A 20,959-nucleotide genomic window follows, 5' to 3' on the forward strand; every position below is an offset into this window, starting at 1 on the left:
AGGGTCAGAGCAATTTTGGTTGATTTCCTAGCTCACGTATTTTATGAATTTATTTTAATCTCCTCTCAGTTCTTTAATAAACTGGTGATCTGCTTTGGTCCCACCAGCTCAAGGAGTTTGTGGAGAGACTTGCATGAGATGATATAAGTGAAGAGACTTTGTGAATGTCAAAATGTTGTTGTTGTTTAGTCATGAAGTCGTATCGTACTCTTTGGGACCCTACGGACTGTAGCTCTTCAAGCTTTCTGTCCATGGGATTCCCAGGCAAGGACACTGGAGGGGGCTGCCCTTTCCTTCTCCAGGCAAAAGACCCCAAAAATCTGGGTCTCTCCTCTCCCCCAACTCCCACCACCACCACCCCTCCCCCACACCCCTAGGACCTTGCAGAGCTCAAGGCCTCCCACAGTGAGTGCCCAGGAAAGATCTAGAAGCTGACCTACTGGTTCCCTTTCTAAAAACTGGGAGGAGGGAAGGTGATGGAGCAGGGAGGGGGAAGAGTGGAGTTTTAATTCTTTTATGTCACTGTCAACTTGCATTATGGTTTCTCTCTAGGACAGACAGGATAAAGTGTGACACTTAAAATTGTACTTGAAAATTAGTTTTAGAGAAAATGATCTCAGAATTTCCTTACGTCTAATAAGAAATCTTTAATTAGGACTTCAGAAATTTACCCTGCTTCTGCAGCCTGGGCCAGATGTATTAAGTAGAGGCCTCTAGTACATCCCCACCCGCAACCCCTCACCCCCATTTATTGAACCTCAAAGCGTTTTCCTGAGAAGATCAGGGCTGGGAGCCTGTGGCTTGGTCCATATTCTATCTGTTATCTCCTCCCAATAAAGTTCCTGATCCCTGAAATCTCAAGCACACCTGAATGGCAGGTTTCCTGAACAGCATAAACACTCTTGGAGCTTGGATTTAAATGCCAAAAGTAAAGCAATCTACTTTTAAGAAGAATTTCTCTATTTGAAAAAAATCAAGCTTCAGGGTAATTTTATAGAGGAAAAAATCCATGAAGGAAACTAATTGCACTTGGTTGTTCTTTTAAAATGAATAATGGACCAGGTATACCCTTGCCAGTGTACTGGTGGCATTTCTGTTTGTTTTTCTAAGTGCAGTTAATTAAACCCTGGGTGGTTCCAGGGGGCTGTCTGTGGAACAGAGAAATATCACCTCCTCCTGAAAGTCTCCCTTGATTCCCCTGCAGAGTTAGCAGCTTCTTCCTTTTGCCTCCTCACATCCCTCAGAATGCCCTGTGTTCATGTCCATCATAGGACTTACCGTGTTAGAATTATTAACCTACTTTTGTGCTTCCTGAACCAAGTGCCAGCTCCCTGAGGGCAGGAGCTATGGTTTTTAGCATCTTTCAATCCTCACTTACCTGTAGGCATTTACTACCTGTAGGTGTTTACTAAATGTCTCACTACCTGCAGATGTTTACTAAAACCTCTCACCTGGACTTCCCCTCTAATGGGCTCCTGGTACTTACTCTGCCCCAGAGGCTCTGCTGGTCCCAAGCAGGTCATCCCTGCCTTCGGCACAACCTCTCCAGCCCCTTGAATCCAGGCCCAGGCCTGCTGAGTCCTTCCGGTCTGGATGGCATTGGTCCCGACATGTTGGATGGAGCCCTCTGTGGACACAATGGTCACCCCTGTGACCGTGAAGGCGGATGAGTTGGTTTCCTTGTGAGTTCGGGTGCTTTGGTGCTTCCACTCTCTTGGACTGGGCCTGCCTGCCAGGATCTCCCTGGTCTTGTCTGTTGCCCAACAAGTTGTCGCGTTGGAGCCTGACTTGAGGTTAAGGACATCTAACTCTCAGGAGGCCTTGCTCAGACCCGGTAGGAAGGTTTTTCAAGAAGATCCCAGACCTCCGACTCTGGGCTGATCCTGGCCAGCCTGACTCCAGAAAGAAATGGCAACAGGCAGAGAGGATGATGAATGGCTATGGAATAGGAAATTGGGTTTTGTTTGTGACAAGTCATCTATTAGTCCCCCTACCATCCCTCTGTCCCCGAAGCCACAGATAAATAAATAAAAACCACTCAATATTTCAACCAACTGGAGAAACAGCAAAAAATCCACGTGCCATGTAGGAAGAGAGACAAGCCCGTGATGTGCACGGCTCCTCCCCAGCAGATGTGTGGAGCAGGAGGGGGAAGGCTGATTTCTGTGGAGCTGTTCATGCAGGGATAGTTGGTTTCCCGTGTCACCCACTGCCCACTCTGGGATATGGACTTCCAGGATAAGTCCTCACGGTCACTCTGTGGGCCAGGCTGCCCCCTTCCACCTCCCAGACCACGGCATTCGCCTTCCGATGGCTCTCTCAGTTCCTTGGGTCTCCCTCAACCCATCGCCCACATGGCAGGCCGAACGACCTTTGAAACTGTACAGAGGTCACAGCGCACCCAGCCACGCAGTGTCTGTTCTGCTCCCCAATGGCTCAGCCCCTTCCCCGCTCAGGAGCCCTTTGAGCTGATTCCATTCCTCTGTCTCTTCACTGGTCTTACTTCGTTGCCTCCCTCAGGCCTCAGACCCAAACTTTGCTTCTTCAGGGAAAGGTTCTCTGCCTTGCCTCTAAATGCTCTCCTTCCCATCCTGTGTCCTCACAGGAACCTCTGCTTTTCCTGCATGGCATGTGCTAAAATTTGTAATCACATATTCATTTGTCTGGGCTTCTCAGGTGGCTCAGCAGTAAAGAATCCATCTGCCAGTGCAGGAGACAGGGATTTGATCCTTGGATTGGGAAGATCCCTTGGAGAAGGAAATGACAACCCACTTCAGTATTCTTGCCTGGAGAATCCCATGGACAGAGAAGCCTGGCGGGCTACAGTCCATGAAGTCACAAAGAGTCAGACATGACTGAGCGACTAAATAACAACAAAAAATTCATTTGTCTATGCTTTTTTTTTTTTTTTTTAATTTATTTTAGTTTTGTCTGAGCTGGGTCTTCGTTGCTGTGCAGGCTTTCTCTAGGTGCAGCGAGTGTGGGCTCCTCTGTAGATGTGGTGCGTGGGCTTATCTTGTTGTGGGGTGCAGGAGGCAGGGTGCACGGCTTTCAGCAGTTGAGGCACGCAGGCTCAGTGGCTCCGTGGCATGCGGAATCCTTATGGACCAGGGGTCAAGCCCGTGTCCCCTGCACTGGCAGGCGGATTCTTCACCACTGTACCATCAGGGAAGTCCTTGTCTACCGTTTCCTCCTCCAACCATCCCGTGTCCTCCATGAAGGCAGGGGGCAGTGTCCGGTTGATGAATCATTGCATATCTAATGTCTAGTACAGAGTAGGTGCTCATCAAACGTTTGTTGAATGAAAGAATCAGCAGCGACTTGATACAATAAACTTCAATATAATAACACACATGGGCGGGCATTAGAGCTTGTATGCTATGAGTCGAATAGTTAGGAGAAAGCCCCAGTACATAATTGTGTTTATCTGCTAATTTATAAGACCAAGGACTGGGACTGAGATTTAAGTCCTATCCATCTTAGAGCTTAGACACAAGGAAATATGTGTGAGAAGTAAGAATAGATTCCAGGGAGGCCAAGTCAGAAGGGAGAATATCAGGATTTTTTGAGGCAAAAAAATCGCCCAAAGAATTTCTCAACATCAGTACTATTGACATTTTAGGCGGATAACTTTTGTTGAGGAGGCTTTTTCTATGCAGGACAGCATGTTTTGCAACATTCCTTGCCTCCACTCACTCGGTTTCATTAGCAGCCTTCTTTCCTAGTTTGACAAGCAAAAACATCCCTAAACATGGCCTAACATACCTTGGGGATGGGGTGTAAAACTGCCCCCCATTTGAGAACAACTACCCTAAGAGAGGAAATGACACAGTGAACAGAACCCAGTAAATGCCAGAAAGACGAAGGCATGGAGGCAGCTAACGTCAGCATTTACTGCAGCCACTCTGTTGGCTTGTATAAACCCTGGAAGAGAGCATGGGGTCCCTTGTAATTATACCATTTCGGACTCCAGCTTTCTGACTGTGGGAACCCTCCCTGCCGTCTGCACGAAGCACTAACAGAGCTCCTTCCGCCTGACTTCAAGTGGCCATGGCTCACTCCACCCAGATTCACAGCTGGCCCAGATCCTTGGTGGGACCATCAGAGCCTGGGGCAGTGCTGGCTGCTACTTGGGGTGACCCAGCTCACTGATTCTGAGATAAGAATATAAGACATCCCTTGGAATTCCCCTCAAATATTTCGGAGGTAGGATTTGGGGAAAGGTTGACTTCCAGTAATCAAACTGGCAGCAGAACTTACCCACAGTCAGGAGTTTGTAATAAACTTAACAACATTATGATTAACTCAAAATCTGGTGAAGCTAAAGATGCTAACATTTACGAAGCCTTGGTTTCATCTGCTCTCCACAAAAACTCTACACCAGTACTATTATTAGTCACTATTTTATGGATAAACCAACTTCCCAGGGCACCACTGCCTGGATGAGGACTAGGTCCTGGGCTCCAACGCAAGCCATGATTACTCCTTTCAATAAAATCCTTTATCATCTTCCGCCAAGTGAGAGGGATAGTTTAATTCATTCAGCTAAGGTTGGCCAGTTGAAGCATAGACTGGTTTTTGTTAGCTCTGCCTTTCTAATTAATGAACTGAGCAAAGCAAGAAAATGTATCCACACTGAAGAGGAAAAGTTAAAATTTTACATAACCTCCTGCTCCTTCTGCCTGTGTAACTCAGCTTGCTCCTTGCAAAGTCTGGATCATGTAGGTCACGTAGTCTCAGAAAGTGGGGACTTGGAATACTAAGAACTGGAGCTTATCTCACTCACCCTTGTCCTGCTCTTTGCAACTGCCCGGCCCCTGCAAACCTGCTTAATCAGGCCTGTCCGTGTAAAGGTCAGCCATCCCCCTCCCTGTCTTGATCGCTGTTCCTGGGCACGTGAAACCCCTTAGTTTAAACCAGCCTATTAGCAGCTAGTGTTGGCCACTATAGTCTGTTTGTAAAAACTCTGTAACCCCTTTGTTTGGGGCTCAGAAATTGGAGTGTTAACTGCTCTGGGGCTGCTGGTGTAATAAACCTGAGTTCTTCAACTCTCCGAGTGTGGTGCTTGCTTGCTCGATTACTGGTTTCTGCAATACCATGTCTGTAAATTACTACTTTTCAGTATCTAGTTATTTGTTTATATATTCAGGAACCATTTGTTGATTGAACAAATGAATGATTAAATATTATGAATTTATATCCTGAGCTGCTACTGGTCCATTCTAGCAGTGGATTATGGCCATAGTGTGGGGTGACCGGCTGACTTGGTCTTTGCCCAGGACTGATGGATTTCCTGGGATTTGGGACTTTCAGTATTTTCCTTGGGATGAGTCGGTCACCTGTCCATAAAACTCTTTTAATGTGGATGTCCAACCCTCCCAGCTTGCAGAGGCATTAGTTCACCAAACACACATTGCAGTCTTTCTCCACGCCAAGCAATGGTGTAGAGATAAGAGACACGTAGTCTCTGCCCTTGGGTACTTGATGCTGAAATGTTAGTTAACTGTGAAGCTTTATGCTGGAGCTGGTGCTGCAGCAATGAGAGACAGCCCTCCCAAGCTCTCAACCAGGCTCTGCAGTGCCCACCTTCTCAGCATCCCAGTCCAAGCCAGGAGCACTCCTGCGCCCCTTTCTGCTTCCCCCTCTTGCTCATTCTACTCTGCACGTTCCCTCTAGTGTGAACCATTCCAGGTGTCAAAGCTTCTAATGAGTTCTGGGGGAAACAAACACTCGGGAGTTCTGGGACTGAAACACCAGCTCAGTGAGTGAATTATCAAGCTCTTTCACTTCTTTTGCTAAAGGCGGAGAGGCCTAGATTGTGAGATTAGCAGAGAGGACCTCGCTGTCTGCTTTTTATACAATTTAAAAAGCTATGCAATATTGTGTTAGTTTCAGACATATAGCTTCAGATTCTTTTCCAGTGTAAGTTATTATAAGATACTGAATATCATTCCCAGCGCTATAATATGGTAAATCCTGTTGCTTGCCTATAGAGTGATGTGTATGTTAGTTTATATGGGATTAACAGATATGTATCTCAGCTTTTTGATTCAACTTTCCTAGTAGCTCAGATGGTAAAGAATCTGCCTGCAGTGCAGGAGACCTGGGTTCAATCCCTGGGTTGGGAAGATTCCTTGGAGAAGGAAATAGCAACCCACTCCAGTATCCTTGTCTGGGAAATCCCATGGACAGAAGAGCCTGGTGGGCTACAATCCATGGGGTCGGACACAACTTAGAAACTAATACTTTAAACACTGCTCTTTGATTCAACTTGGGGTGAGATACGTGCTTCCAGATTTTCATTATACAATATCATTAGCTCCTTATACCACCTGCCCCCAGGGGATGTTCCTGAAGGAAGACTAGAGAGACTGGAAGTAAAAAAGTGCAGCCAATCCTCTGAGCCTGACTAGCCTGCAGAGTACCAGAGAGAAAGGATGAGCGGCTGCAGACTCATCACAGTGGTGAGCAGGGCCGGGAGGCGTGTGAGAGTCTCCTGCTGGTGGCCTCGGTTTCCTCTCTGAAAAAGAACTCCTCAGAATCCAACCCACAGGCATAACTCATACCCTCAAGCCACATCCGTACCCTCAAGCAAAATTCAGACCACTGGGATTGTATGTAAATGAAAACAGGACAAGACCCTGCTGTTTTTCCTATGCAAGGTAATTGGGTTCAAACTGATTTCAGTATGGTTTAGTGTTTATAAGAAAAGTTTTCCTTTAGCTTAATTTGTTGTTGTTGCTTAGTCGCTAAGTTGTAGGACTCTTTTGTGACCCCATGGACTGTAGCCCGCCAGGCTCCTCTGACCATGGGATTCTCCAGGTAAGAATACTGGAGTGGGGTGCCATGTTCTCCTCCAGGGGCTCTTCCTGACCCAGGGATGGAACCCGTGTCTCCTGCATCGGCAGGCAGATTCCTTACCTCTGAGCCACCAGGGAAGCCCGCCAGTCCACATTAGAGACAATGATATGGGCTTGGCTGGCCTCCAGGTCCCACACCCCTGCCGTCTGCCTTCCCCATCCTCCTCCATAGTGGGGCGGGCAGATTCTTTTACCACTGAGGCACCAGGAAAGCACCTTTAGCTTAAGGGAACTGTCCTATTTGCTGATTTGTTCCATCAGTCTGGCATGGTCTGTCCACAAGACCTGTGCTAATTCAAGTCTCAGCCTAAATGCTGTGACAAACCTTATGAAGCTTCCCTATCTAAGCAAGGCAAGCTTGAGGGCTTTTTCTTCTCTGTGCTCCTGGCATGGGGCCCTTCAATTCTGCATTTTCTCTTCAGGTTGCGTACGTGCGTGCTAAGTCACTTCAGTTGTGTCTGACTCTTTGTGACCCCATGGACTGTAGCCCGCCAGAGTCCTCTGTCCATGGGGATTCTCCAGGCAAGAATACTGAAGTGGGTTGTCATGCCCTCCTCCAGGGGATCTTTCTGACCCAGGGATCAAACCAGTGACTCCTGTAGCTCCTGCATTGCAGGCGGATTCTTTACCACAGAGCCACTGGGGAAGCCCTCGCTTCAGGTTACAGTGACACTGAATGTCTACTGGGAACCCTGGAGGGGGAGGTGCCCTTCTTTGAGTCTTTAGCTCCAAGCACAGGACACAGCACACAGCACGTGCTCATTAAATTCATGATTGAATGAGAGTGAATAACAGGGCTGGGCCTACTAGCTTAGGGAGATATGCCCCCTCACACTCCATGCCTTGAGAGCTCCTAGGACAGCAAAGAGATCCAACCAGTCCATCCTAAAGGAAATCAGTCCTGAATATTCACTGGAAGGACTGATGTTGAAGCTGAAACTCCAATACTTTGGCCACCTGATGGGAAGAGCTGACTCATTTGAAAAGACCCTGATGCTGGGAAAGATTGAGGGCAGGAGGAGAAGGGGACGACAGAGGATGAGATGGTTGGATGGCATCACTGACTCAATGGACATGATTTTGAGTAAACTCAGGGAGTTGGTGATGGACAGGAGGCCTGGCGTGCTGCAGTCCATGGGGTCGCAGAGTTGGACATGATTGAGCAACTGAACTGAATCTAACTCCATGCCTGTGTGTGTGCTAAGTCACTTCAGTCGTGTCCGACTCTTTGAGACTCCGTGGACTGTAGCCCGCCAGGCTCCTCTGCCCATGGGTTTCTCCAGGCAAGAATACTGCAGTGGGTTGCTGTGCCCTCCTCATACTCCACGTCACTGGTCAGATCCAAAGCCTGGCGGTGAGGGAGGTAAGGTGTGTAGACATCTGTAAATAGTTGGCGCTGAGTCCTTGGGAGGAACCATCCAAAAAGATATATGCAAACTGTATCCAAGTGCCAAGAACAAAACTCTGTGGGAGAGCTTCCAGTAAATCAGGCTGAGAATTTGGTTAGTTAGTTCAGTCGTTCAGTCGTGTCTGACTCTTTGCGACCCCATGGACCACAGCACGCCAGGCCTCCCTGTCCATCACCAACTCCCAGAGCTCACCAAAACTCATGTCCATTGAGTCGGTGATGCCATCCAGCCATCTCACGCTCTGTCGTCCTCGTCTCCTCCCGCCTTCAGTCTTTCCCTGCGTCAGGAGGGGTGTTTAAGGTAGGACAGTGACACCTAGTGGTGGAAGGACTACCCCGCTTCAGACTCCCGATCCAGCTCATCACTGGAGGGTCTGCGGGCTGGTTGGGATTTTGGCAGGGCTCCATCCGGGAGCGGTGGGCAGGAAGTGCTCCGCCTGCAGGACCTCTGGTCTCTAAAGTGGAATAGATGGGCTGACTGGCAAAACCACAAACATTGTGCCTTAAGTTAATGATGCTGTTGTTGTTTAGTTGCTCAGTTGTGTCCAACTTTTTGCGATTCTATGCCCTGTAGCCCACCAAGCTCCTTGGTCCGTGGGATTCTCCAGGCAAGAATACTGGAACGGGTTGCCATTTCCTTCTTCAGGGGATCTTCCCAACCCAGGGATTGACCCCAAGTCTCCTGCTCTGGCAGGCAGATTTTTTTTTTTTTTTAACCACTGAGCCACCAGGAAAGCCCAGTGATGCTGTGCTGTACACTTAAACATTTGTTTAAATGTTCTTACAACAATTACGCTCACATGCACACCAATTGGCAGGGCCAGATTAGATGACCATAGAGTCCCCCGTGCAACCCTCCTTGAGCCCAGAGAGTGAAAAAAGACCAACTGAAAGTCACAGCCAATTAGCCCCAGAGCCTGACTTTGAATCCAGCTTTGCTGATACTCAGAAAGACATCTTTCCTCTCGATCACCCTTCCTCTCCTGAAGGCAGGGCAAACTGACTTCAGTAGGGTGGGGTTATGTTACCATGAAACTAAGGCAAACTTAGGAACAAAACAATATGTGGGGGAAACTTGAAGATGTGTCCAAGGGGACTCACACCTTCTCTGTCTGAAGAAAGGAAGGAGGGGTGGGATCAAGCCCGTGCTCTCCATCTCTGCTCGCACCCAGCACCTGCCTTCTTCCCCCTGACTTCTCAGGGCCAAGAGCTACTGTCTGTGTCCTCACTCGAAGGACCAATTTGATGGTTCACACTAAAAAGATGTTGCAATGGATTCTTTGTAAGGGCAGTGGTGGGAAGCCTGGAAAGTGTTAGAATCACCCGAGGGGCTCAGGCACTTACAGGGTGTTTGTTATCTTGCCCCAGTCTGCAGAAAGTGGTGCAGTGGAAGGAAGAGCACCATGTACAGTGTGAGAGGTGCTTAGGCTAGGGGCTGGGAGGGGATTCGCACAGGGACTCCTGGCTGAGGGGCTCTGGCCAGGGGAGCCTGTCCTTCTCTGCTGCCAGCGGAGCTGGCCTGCTGAGTCATCTTCAGGGGCCTCCTGGTGCCTGGCACAGAGCCCAGGCTCCGGGAACGTCCCTGTGGCTCCTCCCTTGACTCCAGTTTCCCACAATGTCTGCTTTTCTGCCGCATGCGTGTATTTCCATCTCAGCCAAGGTGTCTGTCTGGTTCGGCTTTTCAACTGGCTTCTCCCTGAGACACAGATTCTCTTATCATCGTCAGTCCCTCATTCCCCACAGGCTGTCCCAGGCTCCATGGTGGGAACAAGTAAGGAACCGCTATCTCTTGCTTCCAGCAAAACCTGTCGCTGCAAACATGGAGCAGAAAATGGAGCTTGATTTAAACTTACCAAAAGTGCACGGTGGAAAGATGTGCTACCAAGATGCTCCGGGCATGTGTTCTTGCTGTTTCTCTAGAGTCCTCCTTTTGGGTGGAGATTTGGTTATTCTTTTGTGCGGTGATAGAACTCTTAATTTAGTGATTTTTTTCTAATATACATGAAAACGTAAGCATTCCAAAGACATGAAGACGTGGATATAGATGATTTGTTTGTCATTCAGTGTAGCAAAGAGATGTATATTTGGCTAATTGATATAAGACTAAATCCAAGTTGTTAAGGGACACTTAATGTGTGTTTTTGCTGTGTTAAGCACTTTATGTGTGTTTTATCATTAAATATACAGAAATACTTGGAGGTAGACAATTATCCCAATCTGTGGTTGAGAAAACTGACACTCAGCTACTTGCCTAAAATCACACACAGGTTGTAAGATTCTTGAGGGCAAGACCTTTGTCTTATTTCCCGCTCTCCCATTTGTCTCCTGGTACGTGATAAAGTCGATGGTGGCTAATGCTGATGGTGAAGTGACGATGACCGAGAATGACTCTGAGATAGGAGATCTCCATTCTACCACTGACCCCTGTACTCTGCCCCCAGGCATAATCTACACAGAACTTATCCCATTGGAACTCTTTAGAATATACCTCACCTTACCTCCATATCAGGGTAAGATGATCATATCTTAATTCTGTTCTTGTCTCAGTTTCTTTATCTGTAAAATGGGAATAAAAATATGACTTTAGGGAAAGTGAGACATAAATGTGCATTAGATGTGAAAATCCTTTGTGAGTTGTTCATCATCAAACATATGAAAGGTGTTATTTCTATTAACACTCTGATATTAAATATTAATAATAATATCCATACCTATGTGAGAGGTGGACTACATTTTCCTCACTCAGGGCATAAAGCAAAACTGATCTTGTATTCTATGCTTGTATCTTGATATTTTAAAGGTGGAAAGGGACAATTTTAAGCTACTCTATTCTTCTCTTGGGGCTTCCCCAGTGGCTCAGCAGAAAAGGATCCACCTACAATGTAGGAGACACAGGAGACGTGGGTTCTATGCCCTGGAGGAGGATGCCCTGGAGGAGGGCATAGCAACCCACTCCAATATTCTCACCTGGAGAATTCCGTGGACAGAGGAGCCTGGCGGGCCATGGTCTACAAGGTCACAAAGAGTTGGACAGGACTGAAGTGACTGAGAATATACACACGGACTCAGACATTCTTCTCCTGACAAAGCTTGACTGTCAAGTCTATTTTCTTGCTGTGGATGAGAAAAACTTATTTTGAACATCTGAAGCTCTATATTGCATTCTTAATATTACAACAGTAATTACCCCCTGCCCGCTATGGATGGTTGCCTTGGGTTGTCCACAATGGAGGCTGAAGAAGCCCTTTTTATACATTATAGTGGTATTAGTCAAAGTATGGTGTTTGGCTTCGGCTTGTCAATGAACTTTTCATTATTAGCTGAAAAATAAACATTTAGAAGTTGACAGTAAAGCATCTAGAAACATTGTATGGCAACTTTACAGAGTTCGTTTTATGTCCGTTGAATCTAATACTAAAAAAAGTGTGGCTTGCATTTTGTCTTTTTTATTTCGCATTTTAACAATACATTTTGATTGTGTTTTCCAAAAACATGTACATATGACGGATTGGAATCTAAAAAGAAAGGTCATTTACTCCTAGTAGTTTGAGAAGTCTTGCTTTGTATCTAAAAAGGAGGGGTGGAGTTTCTAGTCATTTATGCTGAGGATCCTTCTTGGAGCTATGAAAATGTGCTCTTCTTTTTCTTAGGTCTCTAAGACCTAAGAGGTACTGTCAAAAACACACCCTGAGGCATGGTCAGAAGCCTGATTTGGGCCATAAGTGTCCCATACTCTCCTCCCAGAGAAGTAGATGCTAACTGCTTTGCATTTGCAGACTCAAATAGGCCATTTTAGTTATTGTTTCCTCAAGATCAAAGTCTGCTCCGTGGTGACTCCTGGCTGTCAGCTTCCAGATGTAGAAATAACTGGCCATGGTTTCAAGACATGGCTCACCAGGTACCTCTTTACCACGAAACGAGGAAACTGGGGCCCAGAGAGGTTGAGTAACTTGTCCTAGGCACATGGTTCTTATAGCTTAGAACCAAGATTCAAACCCAGCTCTGTTTTCTCCAAGAGCACATGATCTTTCACAATAAGTCATTTCGGTGAAATGAGACAGATTCCCCAGGTTCCTCAGGGCGTCACACAGAAAGAGTTGAGGGGCCTACAGGGAAGAAGAGAATGGCGGGGGCATGCAGGATGTGAGAAGTGACAATAGATTGATAGAGGGAGATGCAATTGTTATGGGTTGACTCTACGCCCTACTTCCAGAAATTCTTGTATTGAAATTCTAGCTCCCAATACCTCACAATGTGACTTTATTTGGACACAGGATCTTTTCTCAGCCTTAGTTCAGTTCCTCATTCGTGTCTGACTCTTTGGGACCCCATGGACTGCAGCACGCCAGGCCTCCCTGTCCATCACCAACTTCCAGAGTTTACTCAGACTCATGTCCATTGAGTCGGTGATGCCATCCAACCATCTCATCCTCTGGTCTTTTCAGAAGTAATCAAATTAAAATGAGGTCATTAACTGTGTGCTTAGTTGCTCAGTCTTGTCCGACTCTTTCTGACCCCATGGACTGTAGCCCACCAGGCTCCTCTGTCCATGGGATTCTCCAGGCAAGAATACTGGAGTGGGTAGTGGTTACCTTCTCCAGGGGATCTTCCCAACCCAGGGATCGAATCCAGGTCTCCCGCATTGCAGAAGGATTCTTTACCATCTGAGCCACCAGGGAAGCCCGAGGTCATTAGGACGAACCGTAATCCAATCTCATTGATGAAAAAGGGGAAACTTGGAGGCAGATCCGTACAGAGGACAACGATGTGAGGAGCCACAGGGGGAAGGTGGCCCCTCTACAGCCAAGGAGAAACTCCAGTGTCGGGCCTTTCCTCACAGCTGTCAGAAGGAGCCAACCCTGCTGACTCCTGATCTCAGACGTCCAGCCTCCAGGACTGTGAGCAAAGGCGTTTCTGCCGTTGAAGCTGCTGCAGGAAGGGGGACCCCTTCCAGGGCCGGAGAGTGGGCTCTTGTCCAACACTCAGAAATGAACTGTCTGAGGAGACGCACATGCTGACAAAGCAAGAGACTTCACTGGGAAGGGGCACCCGGGCGGAGAGCAGGAGTGAGGGAGCCCGGGAGGACTGCTCTGTCACGAGGCTCGCAGTCTCGGGTTTGGGGGATGGGATTAGTTTCCAGCTTGTCTCTGGCCCATCACTCTGACTCAGGTCCTTCCTGGCTTTGTGTGCGTCTCTCAGCCAAGATGGATTCCAGCGAGGAGGACTCTGGGAGGTTGGTTAGACATGTGGACTGGCCTCTTCTTTCCTTTTGACCTTTCCCAGATTCTGCAAGTCGGTGATCACTTGTTAGTTCTGAGTTCCTTACCAGGACCCCGTGTTCTAAAATAACTCATGCAAGTGGCTACTAGCTTGCCCGGCCAGGGAGGGTAGTTTCTGTCAGTGTTTCCCCTCACAAAGCCACCCAGTCTGGGGTACTTTGTTACAGCAGCCCCGGCAAACTAATATAGACATTGTAGACTAAAGAGCATTCTGACAGAGCCCTCAGTTCAGTTCAGTCACTCAGTTGTGTCTGACTCTTTGAGACCCCATGGACTGCAGCATGCCCAGCTTCCCTACCCATCACCAACTCCTGGAGCTTGCTCAAACTCATGTCCATCGAGTCGGTGATGCCATCCAGCCATCTCATCCTCTGTCATATTCAATGAATATTCAGGACTGATTTCCTGATTTCCTTTAGGATGGACTGGTTGGATCTCCTTGCAGAGTCTTCTCCAACACCACAGTTCAAAAGCATCAATTCTTTGATGCTCAGCTTTCTTTATAGTCCAACTCTCACATTCATACATGACTACTGGAAAAACCATAGCCTAGACTAGATGGACCTTTGTTAGCAAAGTGATGTCTCTACTTTTTAATATGCTGTCTAGTTTGGTCCTAACTTTTCTTCCAAGGAGCAAGTGTCTTTTAATTTCATGGTTGCAGTCACCATCTACAGTGATTTTGGAGCCCCCCAGAATAAAGTCTGCCACTGTTTCCACTGTTTCCCCATCTATTTGCCATGAAGCGATTTGCCATGACAGAGCCCTAGCTTTCAGACTATAACAGCATCATTAAAGATGCTGGAGACACTGGTCCCCACAGTGGCAGAGAGAGAGGACGTCCTGCTGGCTCAGACTGTAGACAGGGCTCCGCCCTGTTAACAATTCCTTGCCTCTGGCCAGGGCAGGGTGAATGACAGTGTTCTTTTCAATCCTGTCAACTTCCTAATCTAGTTCCAGCCCCACTGCCCTGCCTCCTGATGACTTTCTTTCTGGCCTGACTTTCTGCCATTCTTTCAGGCCTGACCTCCGCAGACCCCTTACAAAGAGATTTTTCAGCAGCCTCATCTCTATCAGTCTTAAATGTATTTTAAGCATTGCTTTGTATGGGGAATACTTTACAAATGACACAGCTGTTCCCCCCTAGCTCTTAACCACTTCTTTAAAAGCAAACTGACTCTCTATCCTCCACCACAAAATTCTTCCAGTTCTGTTGGAAGGAAGGGCTACTGAGAATGAGTGTGCTTCCCAGGGAAGGAGCCGCCTGTGGTCTCTGGAGGTCGAGGGGCAGGGCTCTGCTGGCCATCGGTGGGCCATGGGAGTAGGAAATCAAGGTAGACCAGATGTTCTGTCTCAGAAGGGAGTGTTTTTGTGAATTCTGTATACTGTTCTGGCTGGAGGGTTTGTTCTAACTACATGCAGAAGCTCTCCATGCCTTTTCTGGAAGCTTCTTTGGAACTTAAAAATTTTTTTTTTCTTTCAGTTTTATCCAGGCATAATTGACATACAGCACCATATACGTTAAAGGTGTACATTATGATTTGACATATATATCATGGAACGATTCCTGCAAATTTAGTCATCTCTCATCTCATATAGATATACATTATAGAAGTTAAAAATTTTTTTCTTGTGATGAGATCTCTTAGGACTTTCTTTCCTAACAATTTTCATGTATAACATACATCAGTGTTAATTATCTTTATGTTGTATGTTATGTCTCCAGTACTTGTTTTCTAATAACTGGAAGTTTGTGCATTTTGACCACCTTCATCCAACTCTCTTTCTCGCCACCCCCACCTCTGGTAACCACAAATCCAATCTCTTTTTCTATAAGTGGATCTGTATTGAAAGTATAATTGACCTAAAACAACACTGTGTTAGTTCCTGTTATACAGTATGCTGCTGCTGCTGCTAAATCGCTTCAGTCGTGTCCAACTCTGTGCGACCCCATAGACGGCAGCACACCAGGCTCCCCCATCCCTGGGATTCTCCAGGCAAGAACACCGGAGTGGGTTGCCATTTCCTTCTCCAATGTGTGAAAGTGAAAAGTGAAAGGGAAGTCGCTCGGTCGTGTCTGACTCTTAGCAACCCCATGGACTACAGCCTACCAGGCTCCTCTGTCCATGGGATTTTCCAGGCAAAAGTACTGGAGTGGGGTGCCATCGCCTTCTCAGATTACACAGTATAGTGATTGTATATTTCTGTACATTTCAAAATGATAGCCACCACCATAAGTCTAATTACAATATGTCACCATACAAAGATACTGCAAGCAAGTCTTTTTAGTTTAATATAATTTCATTTGTTTTATTTTGGTTTCATTCTCTTGCCTGAGGCGATACATCCAAAAGAGTATTACTAAGATCAATGTGACTGAGCATACTGTCTATGTGTTTTTTTCCTAAAAGGTCTTACTTTTCAGTCTTTTTAAAATTTGAATTTATTTTTGTGCACGGTGTGAGAGCATAGTCCAACTTGATTCTTTTGCATGCAGCTGTCCAGTTTTTCCAATGTCATTTATTGAGAAAGTTGTCTTTTCCCCGCGGTATATTCTTACCTCCTTTGTTGCAGATTGCCTGTACAAGTGTGGGTTCTCCTCTGGGCTCTCTACTCTGTTCCATTAATTTACATGTATGTTTTTGTGCCAGTACCATACTCTTGGGTTTCCCAGGTGGTGCTAGTGGTAAAGAACCTGCCTACCAATGCAGGAGATATAAGAACCCATGGGTTCCCCTGGGTTGGGAAGATCCCCTGGAGGAGGGCATGGCAACCCACGCTAGTATTCTTGCCTGGAGAATCCCATGGACAGAGGAGCCTGGCAGCTACAGTCCATGGGGCCACAAGGAGTCAGACACGACTGAAGCAACCTAGCATGCACATATTCACCATGCTCCTTTGACGGCTGCAGGCTTGTAGTATAGTTTGAAATCAGGGAGCATGATATCATCAGCTCTGTTCTTCTTTGGCAACTTCTCTACTTACCTTATAAAATAATTATTTACCATTTCAGGCAGAAGGATTTCCATGGAGGAATGTTTTACCTCTTTTCAGTGAGGCAGGTGAGCCCTGTGAGGTGGTCTGCAGAGATATTAAAGGTTGGTCACTGCCGTTTTTCTTCTAGATCAGATCTTGTTGTAGATCACCTGCATTAGAATCACCCCAGAATTTAAACAGTAAATATTCCTGGGTTTTTATTCCCTAACATACTGACTCAGGAATCTGGGTTTATAGCTAAGAATTTGTATTTTAAAAATATCATCAGGTGACTGTAATGTACAACCAGGTTTAGGAAACAACTCTTCATTTCTGCATTGCTATTCTATTTCGTATCTTTATCTGATGTTCACTGAGCATTTTCCCTGTTCCAGAAACTGATCAAAGACCAAAGGATAAAGGGATCAAAGGCATAGTGTTTGTTCTCGGGTATTCCACAGTTTGATGGGAAAGACAGACTGGCAGCAAATGTTCACATAATGTCAGAGTCGCTTGAGTAGAATTAGGTCCAGTAAGGCTGAGAACATTAAACCTGCTTTGAGGGGAGAAGGTGAGAGTAGGGTTAGAACATTAGTTTTCAGCTGGGGGCGCTTTTGTTCCTGAAAGATAGTTGGCAAGGTCTGGAGATGTTTTTGATGGCCAGAAGTTGGGAGGGGTGATGGTGAGCAGGAATCTGGTGAGCAGGAATCTGGTGAGCAGGGGTCAGAGCTACAGTTTGAGCTGGGTTCTTCGGTGAATGCCTTTCCCAACAGACCCTCCTGCTCTGCTAACGAGAACAAATCAAGAAAACCAATATACATTAGTCAGGACCTTGCATCAGTAAAAACACTTTCATATATATTGTCTTTTTAAATTTTTTGTTACTTTAAAAACCCCATGTATTTGGAAATTAAATGTTAACTGAGGCTTATAATAACCCCCTGAGGGCTGGAAGAACTGATATTTTTGTTCAAAGAAAAGAAAGCAAACAAATATTTGAAACCATAAAGGGCTAATTTTCTCAGTAAGCAAAGGATGCTTGTGCTTATTCCCTCAGTCATGTCTGACTCTTTGCGACCTCATGGACTTTAAGCTCAGCACGCTCCTCTGTCCTTGGTGATTCTCCAGGCAAGAATACTGGAGTGGGTTGCCAGGTTCTCCTCCAGGGGATCTTCCAGACCCAGGGATATAACCTAGGTCTCCCAAGTTGCAGGCAGATTCTTTACAGTCTGAGCCACCAGGGAAGACCAGAAGATGCTTAAGCATCAATAAGAAAAACAAAATTGAACAGAAAAGTGAGCAAAAGACCACAAACAGACAATCTATATACGGGGAAATGTCAGTGAACAATAAACATATAAAAAGATGTAATATCATTCAAAATAAAGGAAATGCCAAATGTAACAGGTGAGATGTTTTCTCCTGTCGGATTGACATAGACCTTTAGGTTCCATGATACCCAGTGTTGCTTAAAGACAGGAGTGGGGCCTGAAGTTAGAATCCTTCTGCTGTTGATGGGAGAATAAATTAGTACAACAGATTTGGAGGGTAATTTTTAAAACATTATTAGAAATAAGCATATGAAATTTGACTTAGCTATTTTATTTTAAGGAATTTTCCTGAAAGCTGCTGCTGCTGCTGCTGCTAAGTCGCTTCAGTCATGTCCGACTCTATGCGACCCCATAGATGGCAGCCCACCAGGCTCCCCCGTCTCTGGGATTCTCCAGGCAAGAACATCGGAGTGGGTTGCCATTTCCTTCTCCAATGCATGAAAGTGAGAAGTGAAAGTGAAGTCGCTCAGTCGTGTCCAACTCTTAGTGACCCCATGGACTGCAGCCCACCAGGCTCCTCCCTCCATGGGATTTTCCAGGCAAGAGTACTGGAGTGGGGTGCCATTGCCTTCTCCTATGTCTGCAAAGACATTTTAATACACAGGACTGTTTATTGATACATTGTTTGCAATAACCAAACAACAGAGACACTGTAACTCAGTGTTAAAGAATGGGTTAAATATATTTTATTTCAGCATTGCCCAGACTGGAGCACAGATGTCAAGGAGACAGAAGCAGATCTCTATGTCCTGGCATGAAAATGTCTCTGAGATATCTTGTGTAGAAAAAAAAAAAAATCACAAGTCTGTGAAAGAGATATACAATTTTCATTTGTATAAAATAAAGATATAGATATCCATGTAGGTGTCCACAAAGAAATCTCAAGGAACACCTAAGAAGCTAGTGGCTAATTCTGAGGATGGGTCCCAAGGTAAAGGGGGAAAAGAACAGCTCTCTCTTCCTTACTGTTAGAATTATTTTTCCAGGAACATGGATCACTTTTTTAATCTATCTATCTATATAAAGCAGAATAAAGAACAGAGAACAGATTGAGTGTATTGTCTTTAAGTATCCTTTTTTACAGGCACGTCTTACCTTTATAGTTGGCGCATTTGCTCAATTAGCAATTTTTTTTTTAACTGCCGTCATCTCCATCTATTATGAAGACTTTATTCTTGCTCAGTTTTAATACTTGAGAATTCCCAGGAATTGTTTCCAAGGAAACCCATCTATAACCAGAAGTTATTGGCACAATCTCTTATGGACTCAGAAAGGGTCCTGTTTCTTAGCAACTCATCCAAATTTTCTCATTTTAATTGAAATCATACATTTCCTTAAAAGCCTTTTCAAAGCAGTGATATGGAAGGTCATTTATCCTTGGTGAGATTCCCCTTGAAAAAAGGCTTTGGTGAATGTCAAGTTCAAAATGTTCAAAAACACTTCCCCATGCAAAGTATGCCTTCTTTTTTAATTGAATAAATCTGTCTCTGCTTTCTATCCACCTACAGTCAATCCAACATGTGTCTCTGCCTTTGACCTCCTCCGGTAAAATGAGAGGTGGGTGGGAACAGCTTCCTGACCCGCCTGGGGTTTCCTGTTAAGTTTGAATGGGACTTCCCTGGTGGCTCAATAGCAAAGAAGTGTCTGCCAATGCAGGGAACAGTGTGATCCCTCCCTGGTCTGGGAAGATCCCACATGCCTCGGGACAACTAACCCTGTGCACCACAACTCCTGAGCCAGCCCTCTAAATCCCATGAGTCGCAACTGCTGAACCCACGCACTGCAACAAGAGAAACCACTGCAGTGAGAAGCCTGTGTTCTGCAACAGGAGAGTAGACCGCACTCACCGCAGCTAGAGAAAGCCCACTCAGGGACCCAGGGAAGTGACTGTCATTCCAGGAAAGGCCTGTCTGTGTAGGACACCTTGGAGTCTCTGGGCAGACAGAGATCTGAAAGGATTTTCGTGGTGCTGAGGAAGTAGTCAGGAACCTTGAGGCTGGATGGAAAGTGGACACTGTGAGTCAACTTCACACACTGAGTCCTACGTCCCAGCTCCTCTGGGCCAACAGAGCAGGTCGCTTCCTCATTCTTTGGCAAGTGTTTACTGGCCCTGTCCTAGGAGCTAGGCTGCAGCCCGTGAGCAGGACTAACTTCAAGTCTAGGGAAAGGTCTGCATGCAGACAAAAATAAGAAACAGGGTTAGGGAGAGTGTGGGAACTAGGGGTGTGCTATCAGGAGATCCGTTCCTAAACTTGCAGAGTCAGGGAAGGCTTCTTGAAGGAAGCTGACAGCATCAAGTCTGAGACCTAAATGTTGGATGCAGGTTAAGCAGGTAACATGAAGTGAGAGCCAGCCCGTCTGTGAACAACAGGCTTGGACTTGATCATGATCAAGTTCCCTTCCAGATCCCATAGTCTGACTTTCTTTCCAGGTTCCTACCTCTGGCCTTGAGCTCGGTCCTGCTGGTGACAGGTCTGGGTCCCCAGGTGAACAGGACAGAGGTCGCGTCTCCAGGGCTCTCCGTCTCCCTGATATGCCTATGGGGCTGGTGCAGCGCATCCGCGAGGAGACAGCCTGGCTGACACTGGCTGTCCTGTCTAGACGGGAGAGCGTGCCCTCCCTCGGTGAGCAGGAGTCTTAAGGCACAGCTTTGCTGTCTGCTTTGAGCAATAGATAAACGAAGCTCCCAGACGCCGGCAGCTAGATGCTGAGGTGCCAGGGGTGTCGAGGCCAAGCATGTGGCCTGAATCTTCTCTGAGCAGGGTCTTTTTGAGGCAGACTCCTACAGGCTGACTCCCTCAAACAAGAGCAAATCTCAGGCTCCCTGGCTGCATGGCAAATGGCTAATGCTTTGACGCTGGAGGTGAGGGGGAAGGATGAGAACCACCTCTGTCCCAGTTGGCATGCTGCAGGGCCTAATTATAACCCACCAGGACACTCCAGTACAGAGTGAGTTTTGGAGACGCAAGAAAGAGCAGAGAATAATCACAATATAACTTGGAAGAGGCATCCACAGGCAGACGTCAGGAGGAGTCAGGAAGGGAGTGGTATTACCTGAGGCTGGGGAGCCTGGGTTTGCAGACAGATCACCTTGGGTTATGAACC

The 20,959-nt window shown here is 46.4% G+C and overlaps 1 long non-coding RNA gene across 2 annotated transcripts; it reads right to left on the reverse strand.

Moving 5' to 3' along the window:
- Window positions 1-2,896: 2,896 nt before the first annotated feature.
- Window positions 2,897-20,710, reverse strand: LOC147342568 (uncharacterized). Of its 2 annotated transcripts, none has more exons than XR_015157361.1 (5): window positions 20,294-20,710; window positions 16,592-16,693; window positions 11,236-11,382; window positions 10,767-10,824; window positions 2,897-3,265 (listed from the first exon to the last, which is right to left on the reverse strand). It is a non-coding gene; the product is annotated as an uncharacterized LOC147342568 (long non-coding RNA). The 2 variants fall into 2 exon arrangements; XR_015157362.1 differs by having other exon boundaries at window positions 16,592-19,850; window positions 20,294-20,685.
- Between the last annotated feature and the right edge of the window lie 249 nt (window positions 20,711-20,959).

This window comes from Bos grunniens, chromosome 29 (assembly GCF_055505025.1).
Source record: "Bos grunniens cultivar Pamir isolate PY7600 chromosome 29, Bosgru_T2T1.0, whole genome shotgun sequence".
NCBI lineage: Eukaryota > Metazoa > Chordata > Mammalia > Artiodactyla > Bovidae > Bos > Bos grunniens.